The sequence below is a fragment of the Sus scrofa genome, chromosome 4 (genome assembly GCF_054392235.1).
Source record: "Sus scrofa isolate SSC_HxYL_T2T_F1_AM1 chromosome 4, Sscrofa_HxYL_maternal_Yorkshire_Landrace_v2.0, whole genome shotgun sequence".
In the NCBI taxonomy this organism is placed as follows: domain Eukaryota; kingdom Metazoa; phylum Chordata; class Mammalia; order Artiodactyla; family Suidae; genus Sus; species Sus scrofa.
The window spans coordinates 43,609,063-43,627,912 of record NC_139386.1 but is presented as its reverse complement, the minus strand read 5'-3'; the positions used below and the strand labels follow the sequence as shown (position 1 = coordinate 43,627,912).

At 39.6% G+C, this 18,850-nt stretch overlaps 1 long non-coding RNA gene across 1 annotated transcript; it reads left to right on the top strand.

Moving 5' to 3' along the window:
- The first annotated feature begins 576 nt into the window (after positions 1 to 576).
- LOC110260455 (uncharacterized) lies at positions 577 to 13,816 on the top strand. The gene is made up of 4 exons (XR_014843659.1): positions 577 to 1,075; positions 5,926 to 6,162; positions 10,547 to 10,783; positions 12,489 to 13,816. It is a non-coding gene; the product is annotated as an uncharacterized LOC110260455 (long non-coding RNA).
- Positions 13,817 to 18,850: the final 5,034 nt, after the last annotated feature.

Below are 18,850 nucleotides of genomic sequence, written 5' to 3'. Positions count from 1 at the left end.
TGATGGATCCAATTCCTCTGATGCCAAAGTGCCTGCCTTTTCTCATTACTTAATACCAACTCCATAGACACTTATCAATTCATGAAAAAGTGGAATTGATTGGGACAGGAATTTATAAGGAATATTGAATTTTTTAAAAAGCCAGTCTTAATTGAGGGTTAGAAAAAGCTTGGGAGATTTGACAAAGGAGAAGGGAAAAAAGAGTAAGAGGAAGCAGCAGTGAAGGAGGAGGGGGGAACAATACCTAGACCCCAAAAAGCAAGAAAACATTGAAATAAAAGGAATGCTGTGAACACTTCTTTGCAGAAAGGAAGACAGATCAGAGTTCACACACCACCTCAAGGTAGTAACATGTAGGGGAGGGAGAATTGGGAATACAATTTACCTAACACCCCATGGACTTAGTTGTAGAGGTGTGGTGGAGTCCATAAGCAAAACCACAAAGCAAGCACAGGAGAAAGTAATTGGCTTTGCTGATAAGAGGGGAGGAAGAGAGCTGGCTGCAGGTGGGCCTAGTGATAAGCAGAATGTATGATGCTGTGAAGACTTGATTGGAAGAGTTTAATAAAATCATGTGACTGTTGCCAATTAGAAGCTAGAAGTAAAATACGATTCTGCTGCTCATTTTGTATCCAAGTAGAATTATACTGTGATTAGGCTAATAAAATGGCATTGGAAATCTGTAGTCACTTGCATGGGAGACTCACTATCTTGCAAGCAGCTGAACAGAAGCAGTAAAGCATCACTATCTCCACCTCACCTGGCCTGTGAGTGGCTCATGCAGAAACAAGCTTGTGCAGAGGCGGCATAAGAAGGGGAATAGAGGATTCCCAAGATGCACAGGAAAAGGGTGCAAGCTTCAAGACCCAGTCCCCAAAGGGTCCTTCGTCTACCTGTGGACACGCAATACCCGGAGAGGCTATTAAGGGAATCAAAGGGTAATTTTTCCACAACCAGCCAAGTGTCTCACCCTGCAGGAATCCTGTGCCTCTTGGAGGCTCCCAGAGGAAGAGCTTGGAAACAGTGCCCTCTGTGAGATGAAGCCCTACTGTTTCAGACCAGGAAGGTCCTGCTGGTGAGTTTTATAACTAGGGTCACCTTCCACTCCAACTCTAGTAAGTAAGAAAGGAAGAGAGCACTCAACAACATAGAGATAAACTCGTGTCTGAGAGTACATATAAATGGTCCAGTCTGATAAAAACAAACAAACAAACAAACAAAACCAGAACATTCTCTTCTTTCTTTGGCACATTTTGGTTATGGTTCTCTTTTTCCTCTGACTTTAGCCATTTCTCTCTATTGCATTGTCCACACTGGGATTTGGATTAAAGGCTGATTTACATCTGTTGTGTGCCCTAATTTCCCAAGAGTGTATGAGTGAATTTACAACAAAGGAGCTCTCCTTTTATTTCCATGAAATGTGATGCGCAGTGTCACTCAGCAGCTAGTGACATGTGGGCTGGCAATAATAAGGTCTTGCCTTTTGAAACAATCTGCAAACAATTCATATTTAACTGTTCTTCCTATTCAAATTAATTCAGATATTGAAATCATATTGCAGAGCACCTAAATGCTTAAAACACCACACATCTCGAGGTGGTAACCTGGTAGAAGAACAGGTTACCTTTTCTTTGAAATAGAAAACTATTTGGTACTTAAAGTACAATTAACATGATAGAAACTATACCCAACCCCTCTTCTGAGGCTTATGTACTGATAGCTGGTTTTCTAGCCTCATTTTTTAAGCCATGCAAATACCACCCTAATTTCTACTCTAGTATTAGAATTCAAGTACATAAATTAACCCTGCTGTTCTTTCCCTGGAGATGTTAATACTTTGTTGATTTGGAAATACCAAAGTGAAGACTTTCTTATCCATTAACCAAATAAGATTGAGTTTCTTCTACTTTCACATCTCAAGATACTATCTATTTTTTTTAAAAACCAGAGTATAACGATTGACTCAATTGTGTTTAACTAAAGTTCATTTACTAGCAGAAGAGATATACAGCATAGAAGGACCATATTCTATCCCTTGAAGTGTTTTGACAAGGAACTTAATCTTCAAATCATTATGATAGTCTAATGCTCCTTTGTACTTTATTGATTCTGTAGTATAACTGACAGCAAAGCTGATTTGGTTAACTCAAGAGCTCAAGTTGCTAGGCAAATATTTGCTGAATGAATGAGTGAATGAATGATAGTAATGCATGCACATAATGTTGAAAATAATACAAATTCAAATGAGTACTGTTCTAATTGTCCCTTTCCATCCTATAGAAGTAATAATTGTAACAGTTATCATTCTTGATAACTGATAATCCTTGATAACATGATCATTCTTCCCTATGTATTTTCTGATTTATATGGTAGGCAGAATAATAGTTTCCCAAAGACATTCACGTCCTAATAACCTGGAACCTGTAAATGTTACCTTACATGGTAATAGGGATTTTTAAAATGTGATTAAGTTAAGGAGTTTTAGATGGGGAGATTATCCCAGATTATCCCACATTATCTGGATCTACCCAATTAATCTCAAGGGTCCTTACAAGTGAAGCAGGAGAGCTAGAGTCAGAAATTTGAAGATGTTACATTGGTGTTTTTGAAGACAGAGGAAGGGGCCACAAGTCAAGGAATGCAGGCAACCTCAAAGAATTATAATAGGAAAAGAAATTGATTCTTCCCTAGAGCCTCTAGAAGGAACATAGCCCTGCCAACACCTTAATTTTAGCCCAGGGAGACCACTTCCATGTTCTTTTAAGCCCACCAAGTGTGTGATAATTTGTTACAGCAGCAATAGGAAACTAATACAATAAACTAGGACAATCTAACTCATATCATATGTGTAATTCAATAGACCATCACCTACACTACAGTCAGGCCAGTTAATGCAATAAGAATTGGAGAGTGGGGAAGATAGTTAATATTCATAGTACTTACTCTGTGGAACATAAACAAGCCATTAAATGGCATTAACCCAGGTGACTCCAAATAAGATACCCATTTTACAGATGAAGAAACTGAGGTACACCTGGGTTAAATGACTTGCCCAGAATTACACTGGTTAACATGTGGCAGGGCCAGAAGTTTGGCTATAGAAATAACACTCTTGGAATTCCCAGATCAGTGGTTATGGACCCGACATTGTCTCTGTGAGGATGCAAGTTTGATCCCTGACCTCATTCAGTGGGTTAAGGATCCGGATCTGCTGCAAGCTATGGTATAGATCACAAATGTGGCTCATATCTGGTGTTGCCATGGCTGTGATATAGGCCTCAGCAGCAGCTCCAATTTGACCCCTAGCCTGGAAAGTTCCGTATGCCACAGATGTGGTCATAAAAAAAAAAAAAAATGATACTCTTAACCTGTCACATATTAACCTTTAATATATGGCATATGACCCATTGTGCTAACATTCTTTATCGGAAGTGGTTATGTTACTGAACTCAGGTTCAGCTGCTCACCCCTCAAAAGCCAATAATCCAGAGGCAAGTGGAAAGGAAAAATACTTTAATCAGAAAAGCCAGCAATCTGGGCAGAAATTTCATTCATGTCCCAAGACCAAATCTTAAGATTCTGCTCAACTATGAGAGTTTTTAAAGGGAAAAAGGGCTGGCGAAGAATCTCAGTGAATCATCAAGGCAGGATGTTAGATTCTGCATCTTTCTCCATTGTGTGCAGACTGCTGACTCTCTTCATATGTTACCTTGCCCAGGTGATCTGCCTGCAGGATTGCTAAGGGGGCTGTTAGGGGTAGAGAGCTAGATATTTAACTACTTCATTCTTCTTTTTATCTAAGAAAAGAATCAATGGTTTAGGTAAGGCATAGTGTACAATCAGGAGAGCATAACACCGGAGTTACTATAAATTACTGCCATCTCATTCCAATAATTAGGTTCTTTCAAGGTTAGAGAGGAACAAAATGGGAAAAAAGGAAAGAGGTAAAAGAGCTGCTTTCAGTTAATAAACCACAACCTATTTGTATGGCATATGGGTTGCTTGTTCTTACTAAGGTTCCCTCCATTCTGTCTCTCTGCAACTTCAAGAAAGCTGGCAATAACTCCTGTCCTTAATCACCGTGCCGGAGATGGTACATCTATAGCCATGCAGAAAAAATGGGACAGAATCAAGGTTCTGTCTTGTCCGTATAGTACGGAATGTTTGCTGCAAGCTGTCACACTAAGAAAGACTTTGTAAAGTCCAAATTCAAGCTGGTTAGAGGGTGGGGTGCCCAACTACTGCAAAAGTTAATGCAGACAAAATTAGGTTGCCGACACAAATCTCAGAACATAACAAACGTTAACGAACAAACAAAAAAACAATAGGTTAGAAAAATGAGAATGTGCTTTCAGTGAATACTTCTCTTAATTATAAGATTGTTTATAATAAGGATTATGTTTAAAGTCTTGGGAATCTAGCGCAGTTCACTGAACTGAGTAGAAGTTGATGAACTGTTCACTGATTGACTATACCATCAAAAAATATATCTTAGGAACATTGTCTCATTTCTCAGCGGCCTCTTTGGAAGGCCCTGGAATTTTTTTCCCATGAGACTTAAAAATAGTTCTATGACTCACAACTGACATTCTCAAGGCCAGCAAACCTACTTCTACAATTTTCTTATTTCAAGAGAATGTTAGCATGTCTGCATGGCTTGATGTTTCATCAAAATCTTCCAGAACATTGCAAATCATTATTATTTTTTTTTTAAGGAGCAACAAACAAACTAGGAAAAAAAATATCCATGATAGATATGGCTACCATCCCAGGATTCAGAATAACAAAGCAGCCCCAGGATACTGAACCAGAAATGACAAGAATGGCCCTCTAAAATAGAGGCTCTTTCTTACAAATATTTACAAATTAACAAAACTTAAGAAATTTATCAGAGCTGTCTAGCATAAAACTGCTTCCAGGAAAAATAGCCATAACACTTAAACCTTCAAATGTATGAAAGGTGTTAAAAGAATGAGCAGGCAACCATGCTAGATCCTGCTCTAAGCTGAATTTTATGTCACCTGGGGCAAATTTTCTAAAAGTTAATGTTTGTTAACTTTCCCAATTTAATATCAACAAAAACAACCTGTGTGACCAGCTGAAAAGGAAAAAAGTTCCATAAATAAGAAAAAGTTTAAGTCTCTGAAATGTCTTTCTCCTGTCCATTTTATTTAAAGGATTCCCTCCCATGGGGATGGACATTGGTTTAGACTGAGCAAGCCAGTTGAGAAAGGCTTGAGAAACTCATGAGGATCCATCACTTTTACAGAGGGACAGCAAAGCAGATTCAAGACCTAGTGCTGCAGAGCATGGGAAAAGGGTGCTCATTTCCTTCTGATTGTGATTCTTTCCTCCTCCTTATAGTTTTCTCTCTGAATTTGAGTTCTATTGTCTTTTTTCCTTTGTTCTACTTTTCTAATGCACTTCCCTTCTTTTCATCTTTTTTCTTATTTATTTATTTTCTATTTTTATGGCCTCATCCGTGGCATAAAGAAGTTCCCCAGCCAGGGACTGAATCCAAGCCACAGCTGTGACCTACATCACAGCTGCAGCAGTGCTGGATCCTTTAACCCACTGCTCTGGGCTGGAAATCAAATCTGAACCCCCTCAGTGACCAGAGCCTCTGCTGTCAGTCAGATTCTTAACCCACTGCACCATAGCAGGAATGCCTTGACTTTTCTCTTACTCTTCTTTATTTTCACATATAATTTTTTTCTGTCTGCTTTTTTCTTCCTACTTAACTAGTCATAACAAGACATTGATGTGTATATTTTTATGACTTTATGTTCATGGAATAAAGGCTTACAAGTTCTTTGCTTTTCATGTTGTTAATAGACAAGTTGGACATTTTATATATGTTTTTCCTCTCTAAAATGATTTCAAGTTCTTCAACATTGATCCTTTTCTGTACATTTTTCTTCAAAGATGCTGTTGCAGTCCTGCAGTTGACAAATCCTCCAGTGTGCAAGCTTTTCTTTACTTTCCTTGCTGGCAGAGATGCAGTCCAAGTGGCCCCTATTTTAGGGGGAGAAGCAGACATGGCAGAAAGAGAACACTGCTTTACAAAAAGGAGCAGTCATTATGTTAAAATGCACAAAGGACAACTGCGAAATTTTGTTTAGGGACCTAAATTTCTCACCACTACACTGATGGAGCATAAAGGTGAGAGGTATTTTACTAGTGTGTTTTTCCTTTAAAATAAGTTTCAGTGTTTAATGCTAATGTGAAGATATGATACACATTTTCAACTCCATTTAAGATTTTTGTTATTGATAAAAATAGGAAACCCAATGATGCCCTTAAATATCTCCTTGTGGTTCAGTCAATATCATCTAGGATAAGTTTTTCAGTATGAATTTCAAAGTCTTGAAAGCATTAAAGACAAAGGCCCTTCTATCCCAATGGGAATGTAGAAAATATGAATAAATCATAATGTTCTGATGTTAAGGTATTGCTAGAGGTCAAGTGGACTTCGAGCTATGTGGTGATTTCTTATCTGGGTATTTTAATAGAATTTCATGTCTCTTAAGAAGGATAAAAAATTTGCATCTTGTATTATTTTCAGATGAGGGATACTCATTTGAATTAATATCAAGATGCATCCCACACAGAATTTTTAAAAATCATCAATCTGCCATCTTATCCACATTATTTTGTACCTTCGGGCTCTTGATGTAGTTTTTATGAACAGGATTCAAATAAATTGGCTCTTTTTCCTTGGTGATTTCTTTAATTACTTTGTTATTATCCAAGGAACTGGTTTAATTTAAATGAACACTGTGTTCCTGCTACTACTATCCAGAGAAAACACAGACTCAGAACATGCTGTTTTGTAGTTAAAGTGTATTTCTCTGCATGGGGATGCCAGAATCTGGCAGTTCAATGGCATCTTCCTGTTTTATATAAAGAGCAAATCCAACCCATCTTGTGAAATCAATGACTTCTCCAAACACCTATTCATTTCACTAGATAAAATAAATAAATAGTAAATATATGAAGCAATGACTTGCTTTAAGTAAATTTGATAGCATTTCATTCAAGCCAAGCAATCCAGAAAGTCTATATAATTCTTTTCCCAAAAATCTCTCTGTATAGGAGGTACATTCTAAAACCAATTATGAGCAGATGTTATCATGAGTGATCCAATGCCCCTTCTCCTAACTTTCCAGAATTTGACATTACACAAAGACTTATTGAACACTTATTTGGAACTGATGTTTACAAAGATACAGGATTCCTTCTTCTCTTCATAGCTTCTATCCAATGAAAGTACAGCATAAATTTCAAAGGAATCTATCTATCTATCTATATATATATATATGTACATATATATATATGTATACCTTAAAATGCTATAAAGTATTTTACAGACATCATGAAAACATAAAATTATATTTCATTTCCTGAAATAGTTTTCAACCCTAGCTCCATCCCTTTAACTAAAGCCATGTGTGAGAAAAGCAAGTTAAATCTTTGGGAACACTCGATTTTGGGCTATTGACTGAGCCCTTACAGAAAGCAGGACAGTTCTCCTGTTGCAAGTAGAATGGGGAACAGACTTGCACATCTACTAGAGGATGAGCTGGGAATGAAACAGTGAGAGGAGAATTCACTGCCTATGCACACACATCAGGCTCATACTGTGTTTCATTTTACATCTTTCACCTAGGAATTTAAATTTCTGTCATACATACCATGGAGAATGTATTCTTTTTATTTTTGAATTTGCAAACAAGTAAACTAAAACATGATCCTTTGCCAGAGGTGGTACTGCCTATAGCATCAGAAGAGTTGGTGTGCGCCCTTCAAATGAGGGCATAGAATATATGTGGCTATTGGAGAGAAGAAACGTTGTCACTAATTATATGTTTCAAGGTCAAACTAGAATGATGATGAAGAGCTCATTTTCTAAAATCAAATACACCTAAATTTAAATGTTGTTAAGTGGTCTTAGCTTCTTTAAGCCTTAGTGTCCTCATTTCTAAAATGGAGATATAAAGAGTGCCTACCTCTTTGGGTGATATTGTGGGAATTCAATGTGAAAAAGCACCTGAAAATCTTAGCATGGCTCTTGAAATATAATGTTCAATATCATTGTAGCAGAGAAGAACAAATCTGACTCCGTATTAGATCTGTTTTATTGCCCATGCTTCATCATGCTGGCTGTGCACCTTTTGTAAAAGAGTGTTGACTACAGCCTGAAACATACAGGATAGTCCATTCTCAGGCTCTGACATTTAAGAGTCCATTCATACAGAGATAAAAAGTTTTAGAACAGAGAATAACATTTGTCTTGTTGAAGGTTTATAGGAACAGGGACCTGACCTATGTGAACAGCTGCAAGAACAAAGGATTCTGACACCAGGAATTTTCAACAACGAACCACACCCCTCCATCACCTTGCCTTTAAAAGTGCTTTGCTGAAACCCTTCAAAGCAGTCAGGTTTTTGAGGCATCCTTCTCCTTGCAAGGCCTTGCAATAAACATTCCTCTGCTCCAAAATCTGAGGATTTGGTTTGTTTGGACTCATTGTGTTTTAGGCACAGGAACATGCATTCTGTAACGTCATCATCATCACTAAAGCAGGCTCAGAAAATTCTTGTCATCCCCTGCAGCAGACTGGCAGCTATTATCCCAGGCATTCGCCCTTCTGGATGGTGTTTCCCAAAATGTAGTTCTAGGACTACCTGCATCAGACTCTCTTTTAAGGGAGCTTGTAAACAGTGCAAATTCCTGGGTTCCATCCCAGACACCAGAATCCCTGGGTGTCAGGTTGGGATGCACCATTTTTAACAAGTTTATTAAGTTTGAAAACCACTGCCCTAAAGGAGGTCACTTCTCAGCCTGTCCTCCAAAGCATGCGAAATTGACACAAAGTGTACTTGACTCAGACAGCTACAGTTATTATAGATACCTGCTGAGTCCCTTTTACATAAGTACTTATTCAGGTACAGAGTTAATGAGAAAGCGGTGTTAATGGAACAAACTCTACTAAAGTGCTGTGCCTGGAACTCCCCCGTACTCCTCTCCCACTCTTCTGTAGCCAAGTCATTTTAGGTACCCACCTCTCTTTCCTTCTCTCTGCTAGTAAATCCGGAAAACACTTCAAATCTAGCTCAGAGACATTTCTTTAGGGAAAACTGCCTGATCACACTCCTTTCTTCTGTTTTAGTTTTCCTATACCAAATAGCATCTGCAAAAGTCATCTGTTTATTAACCACATGGTAGCATGTTTGTAGTTTTATTTTTTTTCTTTTAAATCTTGCATTGTTACCTGTCAAGCCTTGCACATATCTTTGTCTCTCTACCTCTTTTATGCCAGTATAAATCTGTTTAGGAAAATGCCCTGTATTAGACATCTTAGACTTCTCAATTATCCTTGAGGACTGCATTCCTGGCTCTGAAGTTCATTTTCTGGAAATATCTGTTGAATGGGGAGGTGCAGATCATCACGTACACACTTCAGGTTTTCTTCGCAAAGTGTGAGAAAGGGAGGACTTCTCTGATTAATTGTAGCAACACTAAGTAGCACAACCAGGTTTCACATGCCTCCTGCTATAAGGAGACATAAATTCTATAGCATCACCTACAAAACATCCTTGCTTAAAACATTGAGCATGTATCTAAAAAAGTCTCTAGATTTACTAGTTTACAGAAAATATGGGGAATGAAGTAACATGGCGAATGCCACCATACAAAGTCATCATTCAGATTCAGAGAGTGGGAGGTTCTGCTGGACAAATGATGACTCGATGGCAGAAAAAAAAAATAGGAAGGAGCACCATTAACACATAAAATGAGCTTGGAGAGATACTATTTGAAATATGTTGAACTGTAAGATAATGGGGAAAATTTGAATGTGGACTGGGCATTTTGATGAAATGAATATTTTTTTTTTTTTTTTTTGGCCATGCCCATGGCACGTAGAAATTCCTGGACCAGGGATCCAACTTTAGCCACAGCAGTGACCCCTGAGCCATGGCAATGACAATGCCAAATCTTTAACGTGCTCCTCATTAAAATGAATAATTGATGTTAAATTTTTAGGTGTGAAAATGGCATGGTAGCTATATTTTTCTATGCTTTTATCAGTTAGATGTGCATCCTGAATAGTTACAGGGTAAATGGACTAGTATCCTAAAAATATGCCAAGAAAAAATGTGGGGGGACAGATGAAACATGGTAGGCAAAGAGTTGAAAATTGTAGAAGCTCGATGATGGATACATGGGGGTTCATTATTCTAATCTATCTGCTACTATATATGTTTGAATAATAAAAACTTAAAACTACTTAGGCAGAAAAAGAAAAATACCTCTCACTCACCTTTCCAAATGGAATGAGAATATAAATGCTTATTTTAAATGTAAAAGGTCTTGCTTTCAAAGCAGAGAGGATTTTTTTTAAGCTACCACTTGTAATGTTTTAAATTTATTATTTATGGATATATTTATATGCTGACTTGTTCCATAAAGGATCTGAGGAGGAAAGTTTTTGGAACGGATATAATTGCTACAGAAAACATTGTTTATGCATTCATTCATTTAGGTCACTTGGAGGAGGCTGCAGCACCAGGGGTCTCTGGTTGCACGTACAAAGAGAAGATAATAATCTAAGGGACCCCCTCACCTGGATGATTCTCCCATGTCAATCAGGCAGAAGCTTGATTGAACAGATGGGCCTTAAGCTGTGCCCTGAAGGCCAGCCGACTGTGTCAGAGCAGAGGGCAAAACAAACGGAGTCATATGCCTTCCCTGCAAGATCTTTTCATCCTGGCAGAAGCAAGTAAGTGAAGTACAGGCATTAAAGCCCTGGTTGGCTGATTAAAAATTTATTCCATTGCTACTTCCAAGGAGGATTTGAAGTGGTATCACGGAAATATATTCTCTGGGCCTCCTGCCCCCAAACTGAGGGTAGGGGTGGGGAAGTGGGGAGTGAGATACATAGTTCAGGAATGCCTGAACTCTGAAGGTGCAGCTAGAAAGCCAAGATCTTTCTTTGTACTCCAAAGCACCAGAAAATGCTTCAGATATTGAGAGTTAAGACAGGTTGAGCTGTTTCCTAAAGGACCAAAATCTAAACTTGAGTAATTTCCCTGTAATTGAAGAAGACCACTCGGAGCAGCTACCATATTAGAATGAACCATTTGAAGTTGCACTATTTGACCAGGTTAACCAAGAATGGCAATTTCATAGGATTCAACTTAATAACTCAGTTGTCAGGTGGATTGTGAGGTGGTTGTTTGGAGAAGAGAGAAAAAGAAAAGACACAAAGAGAACTAATAGGAAATACTGACAATAAGAGATAAAGAGGACTAGATCAAAGTTTTTTCTTTTTTTGTTTTGAGGCCAGATACCTGGGAATATGATGAAATCATTAATAGAAATCAGAGAAGAAGCCAGGACTGAAGTGAAGGGGATGAGAAATTGATCATACACATGTGGGGTTTGAGATGATAGCAAAATATTTAGGTAGACATGTCCATTAGGTGGTTGGAGAGATAAAAGGTAATAATTTGAAAACGAGATCAAAGCCAGAAATAAAGCTAACTGCCAAAGGTATATAGAGAGCCAAATATGAGTGAGTAGGCATGTTCACCAAGGGAAAGCATCTAAGAGGAGAACAGAGGCCAAGGACTAAAACTTGATAGGCTAGAAGAGAAATTCAGAGAATGAGATTGAGAAAGAGGATCAAGGAGGCAAGAAAAGACCATGTGTCATGGTGGCCACTGAATCCATAGCTGAGTCCTCATATTAGCAGAGAATTTAAGCAGCTTGAATAATGCAGTTCAAGGTCGGTGATGGCCCCACTGAATGTTACCCTCTTACCTTAACAATTAGTTATTATTTGTTTATTTGTTCATGTGAAGAAAGATGTATATTCAAAGTATTTCAGCTTTGGCAGTGGGGGTTTCTAGAACCATTCTTCAAGTAGAAGCTATCCTTTCCTTCCCTGTCTCATGTTCTCTATTTTTTACATTTTGTATGGACATTAAATGCAATGCCTTTTATATTGTTGTTGTTATGAGTATCTTAAATCTTACGTCCAGTAGCATGGTGACAAACTGAGTTGTCAAGAGCAGGTAATTGCAGCCCCTGTCTGCCTTACTACTTGTATGACATGGTTGGCTTGGAGCCTGTCTCAGCTGTATGCTGAGCAGAGCTGATGTGGCTTCTGCAACATCTTGAGCAGATTCTTTCATCACCTGTGTAGCTGTGCAGACCCCTTTGTCATCTGTGTCGCTGCATAACTAGGTCTCAGAAGAACTTCTGTGATCGTGATTGTCCTCATTTTCAAGGAGAGTTTCTGTAAGTTACAACAGGGCTGTGGGATTAGTACACTTTTTTTCCAACCCCAGGAACTACTTGAGTCCTGGAAAAGATGCACATTTGAAATATTCCCTAGGGTTCCATCACAATTTGGAGGGATGCCATTGTTTAGGTTGTTACTAATAATCTGAAGTTTTTCCTCATTTGACATTTGCTGCCAGGACACAGGAGGAGAAGAGAGAACAGAGGGCAAAGACTTTGCTTTTATTTAACTTGACCTCCAATCACAAAAAGGCCCGGCATGTCTTCCTGAATGACTCAAGCTGGATTCTCGTTCCATCTGACCGCCTAGCAAGAAAAGAAAGGCTTCTTGTTGAACACCTGGATCCGGCCCCAGCAGTTCTGGGCCCAGTCCCGACCCTGGCACCTCTCTCAGCTGCCCGTGTCCTGAGTTTTGTTCTCCTTTATATAAATATAACCATCCAAACTGGAGAGAGTGGCTGGGATAAGAGGAAACTAATGATCTGTGGTCCTCAGGAAGCCTGGAGATTGTGTTTGCCTAATTAGTTCTGCCCCACTATCAGTGTGGATAACCCAGGGAGCATCATGATTGGTTTGACAAAGTTAATGGATGATCTGCCATGAAAGCTTGATCACGGAGGAGCCAGCCGCAGCTCCAGCTGGAGGCTGAGTCCCAGCTCCAGTCTTTCCACACTTCATCTCACACTTCTTGCGCCTGTGCGTAATCCCTCTTGCAGGAGGCTTGAGCTTCTTTGCTCCACAAAATAGAAGCAGTCCTCATTTTTTTTTTCCCCTTATGCTCAGCTCTCATGGCCTGCTGCTAGCCAAATTTGGAATCAGCACCATATCTGAGGGTATTTCTAGATCCTGAAAGGAAGAAACCTTTAGACACTCACCACTGCCCCACCCACTGCCAGATAGACAACAGAGAGTTAAACATTATTTAGCTTTAGGCCATACCTCCAAGATTTGTTCCTTATATTAGTGTTGCACACAATGAGAGAGTGTGCCTCTCAGATCAACAGCCCCCCCAGGATCCAATGGATCAGGGTGGCTTGGAAAGTTCACTTCTGTGGACCCTGGACTTGGTTGATTCTTACCGCCCTGGCTCTTCTGGACTGGCTTGTGGTTGTGAGAGTGACAGATGAGCATATCCCACAAACATCACACAGGTCCTGGGGGAATGCTGACAGTAACAAGGCTCATCCTACAAGATGACGGAGAAAAAAATATTGAGAAATGGCTGTCTATAAGCAGCACTATTTTACAATTTTTCTGCTTATTCAGTCAGCCAGCATTTATGGAATACCTGCCCTATTCCAGGTACTAGTCTAGTTTCTATAGAAAAATGGTAAACTCATAGAGCATTTTCCTAAAGGAGGTTTTACGGTCTAATGGGGAAAGCAGGCCCATGTGTTATATTTTCTGCCATCCCCTTTCCATTATTCCAGACATACCATTTATGGGAAATGGAAGTAGGATAAGAAGTGGCTCTGGTTTCTCAACACTCAAAGGAAAAAAAAAAAAATTTCTCTGCTTAGTTTTACTCTGACAGACTGTCTGGAGCATTCGTCCCTGGGATAATTCATCTTGCAAGGATAGCGGCCAGCCTGTGACGTGCATTTCCACCCTAGGCCTATAGCTTTGATGTAACTGAATAGTAAAAGCCCAGGCTCAGTGTAACTACTGTTAGAAGAGACTATCACCATGTCATCTAGCATGGGAAAAACAGACCTGAAGCAGTCAATGAGCTTTAGATGCCTGGAAACTCGATTCAAATTGACAAGGACAAAAACAGTTAATGAGCCGAAAAGAACTGAGGTAGTAGGTTCAGTCATGGTTGGGATATAGGAACTCAAATGATGTCGGCAGGCCTCGGAATGTCTATATCCCCTTGTCCTGCATTCCTCTATGTTTGCTCCATTCTCAGGCGGGCTCCCTGAACCACTTGAGATAAGATGGCGGCCAACAGCTCCCACCTTCCATTCTTTTTTTTTTTTTTTTTTTTTTTTTTTGTCTTTTTTGCTACTTCTTGGGCTGCTCCTGCGGCATATGGAGGTTCCCAGGCTAGGGGTCGAATCGGAGCTGTAGCCACCAGCCTACGCCAGAGCCACAGCAACGCGGGATCCGAGCCGCATCTGCAACCTACACCACAGCTCACGGCAACGCCGGATCGTTAACCCACTGAGCAAGGGGCAGGGATCGAACCCGCAACCTCATGGTTCCTAGTCGGATTCGTTAATCACTGCGCCACGACAGGAACTCCCCACCTTCCATTCTTCCAGTGCCAAGTCTGGTGAAAAAAAGTGCCCCCTCACCCACCCTCAACAGAATTTGAGCAAAAGTTCTGACTCTTATTGGCCTAAACTTGGTCACATTCCCAAACCGGAGCCAAATGTTTTGGCCAGGAGATTGGATATGTTCATTATACTGGGTTACTTGTCCAATAGGGAGGCAGAGCTGGTCTCAACATCATCCAAGGGCACATAGAATGAACACCTGGAGTGAGATGGTCGCCAGGAGGAAAATTATGGTACCATTTTTGGAAGAGAAAAGGAGAAATATTTGCTGGGTGGAAACAAAACCAAACAAAAAACCCTACAAATGTCAACTCTAAGAACTTCGATTAGTTATACGACAATGTGAGTCTTCTGTGTTTATTTTATTTTCTCAAAGCAGAAAAATGCAAGGGATATTTATGTAATTTGGAAAAACTCAACAAAAGAGGAACTGGGAATAGTTAATATTCCAAAGTTCACAATAAATGTTTAGAAACACAAAACTTAAGGACAAAAGAGAGGATGTGCATTGAGGCCAGTAGCCCTCAGTTCTAGGAACACCCAAGGCAGGTCACTAAGGCAGGCTCAAAGCAGGGATCCAGAACTGGAGTACCAGTGAGGCTGAGTCTTAGACTGAAATGTATAAATATCAAAATGAAGACATTGCATTGACAATGACATAGGCAAGAGTGTGATGAAGGGCTGAGCATCAAAGGGTGAAGTTAAACTTCCTGAACTTCCATGTGAAAAGGTCATGGTCAGTCCTGGAGAAGTGTCAGAGAAGTAAAGAGACTTAATTCCAGGCAAACACTGTATAAGCTTCAGTAAGTAGAACATCCTGTGTGGCCTAAAGAATGTTGTTCTTGAGGCAGCTGGCATTTGATCTGACAATAATTCCTAGACATTGTCCTACCAGCAATGGAGATAGCCATCTGTCCCAGAATCTTCAGCAGCCACCGTCTCCTTTGGTCTGTAGACTTTGCATTGTTCCTCACTTTTTCATATCTCAGATAACTCAGAATAGCATCTAGCCTTCAACTACCCATTTTCCTCTCAGGCTCTAAGTCATCTCTGAGAAGGGCTGAGTCTTTTTGCCTCAGAGTTCTTGTTGCTGGAGACTTGGTTAAGCCCCTAAATCTATGTGAACAGGGACCCAAATGCAAATCAAAATATTTCTCTATACTTGGGTTTGCCATACTATCTAAGGCATATCTTTAAGCTAAATTATAAAAGAGTAACTTTGGGTCAAATTAGGATATTATATGCCATTGAAAAGTCATTTGGAAAAGATATCCTCAATAAAGAACAAATGATGACAAAATTACTGTTAATTTTCACAGGATTTCTCTCTTCATCTCTTTCTCAGTCTCTCTCACTGCCTGCCCTCCCACACAAATGCTATTTCTTCATTTCCACCAAAACAGCATAAAAAACATCAGGGGCAGAACCACAACCTCCACTGCCATTTGACTGTCACCTCTTGGACACAACCTCTGATGTGAGACACTACCCATTCAGCCCAGGACAACAATCCCAATTCTCCAACCTCATAAAAATACAAAGCTGGGAACAAATTCGAACCTGCTCAAACAGATCAGACAATGAGCTCTTCCTAGAATTAGATTCTGAAGCTTTGGTGTGGCTTCCAGTCTGGAGTCCTCATTATGGCCCATGCCATGAATCACCTTGAAGAACAGTTTTTCCCCATGCAGAGAGAATCTAAAATGAAAAATAAAGTGCAGTTTGGATCTGTATGCCTACAAAACTTTTTTTTTTCTTCATTTATAACTCAGGAAAAGGTATTTTATGAAGTTAAAGGAATATTTTTGGTCATAAGTCACCTGTGAAACTCTCCCCGTAACCAAGTTCCTATCTGACTTACGTAGTCACTGGAGGAAGAACAAACATGAAAATTCCCAGCAGTTCCAGAACTGACAGCCACTTGAGGGCTTTGTTAGTCCACTTGGAAATAGTCAACTATGTTGGCAGAATTGGAGAAAAAAAAAAATTTTATTTGATTGTTTCAACAACTTCTAGGTAATGAAAATTCAAAGGTGTTTCACTAATTTAAAAGGATACACTCCAGAGTCATTAGGTTATCTATCAAATGAGAAGATAAGGAGTGATTTTGGCAAATGAAAGTCATACAGGATCATAAAAGAAATTTAGAATAAAAGGAGAAATATCATAGCATCAGCTCTATTGGAAAGAAAACCTTTATAAAGAAAACTTTTTTCTTTATAAAGAAGTTATAGGGGAGTTCTCTTGTGGTGTAGTGGGTTAAAGATCCAGCATTGCCACTGCAGTGTTTCGGGTTGCTGCTCTGGCACAGGTGCGATCCTGGGCCCAGGAACTTCTACATGCCATGGGTGTGGCCAAAAAAAAAAAAAAAGTTATACTATTGCTATTCTTTAAAACTCTTTTTCTCATTTTAATTGGAAAAATGAGAGTGTTATTTCACCCTCAGTGAAACTAATGCATCATCTCGTCTAGGAATGGTTTGGTAAAATATAATGAGAAAGTGTAAGGATGGATAGGTGACTTGCCATTGTGGCCTCATTATTTCAGTCTTCTCTACTCTCAATAACCAGCATATTTTAGTAAGTGTAGCCAATACATTAAAATAAAATCCCCCTTTTTGTAAACAGTAGAGACCCCCAAAGTAAATAGGTGGGTTTCCAAAGTGTAACAGGAGATGCAGATTAAGCTCATGTCATGGTCACTGAGAGAGTTCCCAAATTTAATACAGTTTCTGACACTGAATAAGTATCTGGCAAATATTTGTTGAAGATTTGAACTGATCAGCCGCTGTCTCAATGCCTAGTGAGATGTGGAGGAAGTGTTAGGAGTATATTCTTCTCAGGGAGGCACTCCAGAGGGTGCTTGATGATATCTTTGTGTAGAGGAAGCCTAGGAATCACTTGGGGAGAATCAGTCTCAATGCCCCATAATGGCAGACATCTATTATGGAAAAGTAGCTCTAATTTTACCCCAGACTGGTGTGACTTGAGAAACCATGGGCTAGAAAAAAAAGGGGGGGGGGCTTTTCTTCCTTCTTAGTAGTAGAGAATGTCAAAGATATTTTCTGCTGTGCAAAAAAACCAAGGTAAACCTGTTTCTGCCTCTTCCCCTCAAATATTGGAGTAACCAGTGCCCTCCTAGCCCTAACCAGGTAGCAAAGACTGGGATGAGGGCCGTTTGAGATTAGGAGATACCATAATGTCTTCTTCCATTCAGCAACTTCTGTTTATTCTCTTATCTATACCCACCAAAAAATAACGCCCAGGCTTGTTATGAAAATGCACCCAACTTAAAGCCTACCATATGAGAAGTGCTTTGCCTTAAATTCTTCAGAAAAAAAAAAATGCCCTTAACCATTTGTTACCATTTTAAACATTTACTTTTCGACTGAGGCATAAACCTTTAATGAGCAAAGCTTTTGATTTCTAATAATCAACAACAAGAGGAGCATCAGCTACTGATATTCCTAAATCCTACTTGGCATATTACAAAACCATCATCTGCTTTCCAAGCTCACTAAGAAGTGATTTTGGCAAATGAAAATCATACAGGATCATAAAAGAAATTTAGAATAAAAGGAGAAATATCATAGCATCAGCTCTATTGGAAATAATCTGGAACAGAAATATTTTCATATATAAACTGGATAAAATGTCTCACTAAGACTCATTGTGGTCATAAGATACCAAGTTTACAATTCTAGGGTTTTGTAACCTCTGTTTTTGAGATGTGTCCAGTAGCCTGCCTCTGGGTAGACCTCGCTTATCAGAAAAGGGATTTTTATATCCACCTGTTCCAACATTAAAGAAATAATAGCAGTAAAGTTTTGACTTGGGTCTATCCGGAAACTCTTTGGTATGTTCAGGAGCAAAGTCAGAGTGTGGGCTGTGTGGGTGAGCGAGGAGGGAGTAGGAGGCAGCTAGTGCAAAATGAAACTTAAAGGATGGAAACCTTTGGAAATCTCCATTCCAGACGCATGCTGTACCAGATTAGTGATGTGTGGGCCACTCAGGAAGGGTGGAAAGACTCCCAGCCAATCCCCTCGACTGCATAAATGAAACCATGCAACCTTCTCTGATGCTCCTACCACCCTCTAGTGTTATTTCCTGGCAGGAAAGGGCTGATAAAGGACAAGCTTTGAAAATTATACTGTTGTTGTAGAGAGAAAACTGTGGACAAGCAATGTTAGAGCTGCAGGGAGGTGGTGGGGGCAGAGGAAAGAACATCTGGGGGCCATACATGACATTGCGGCAGATTTATTC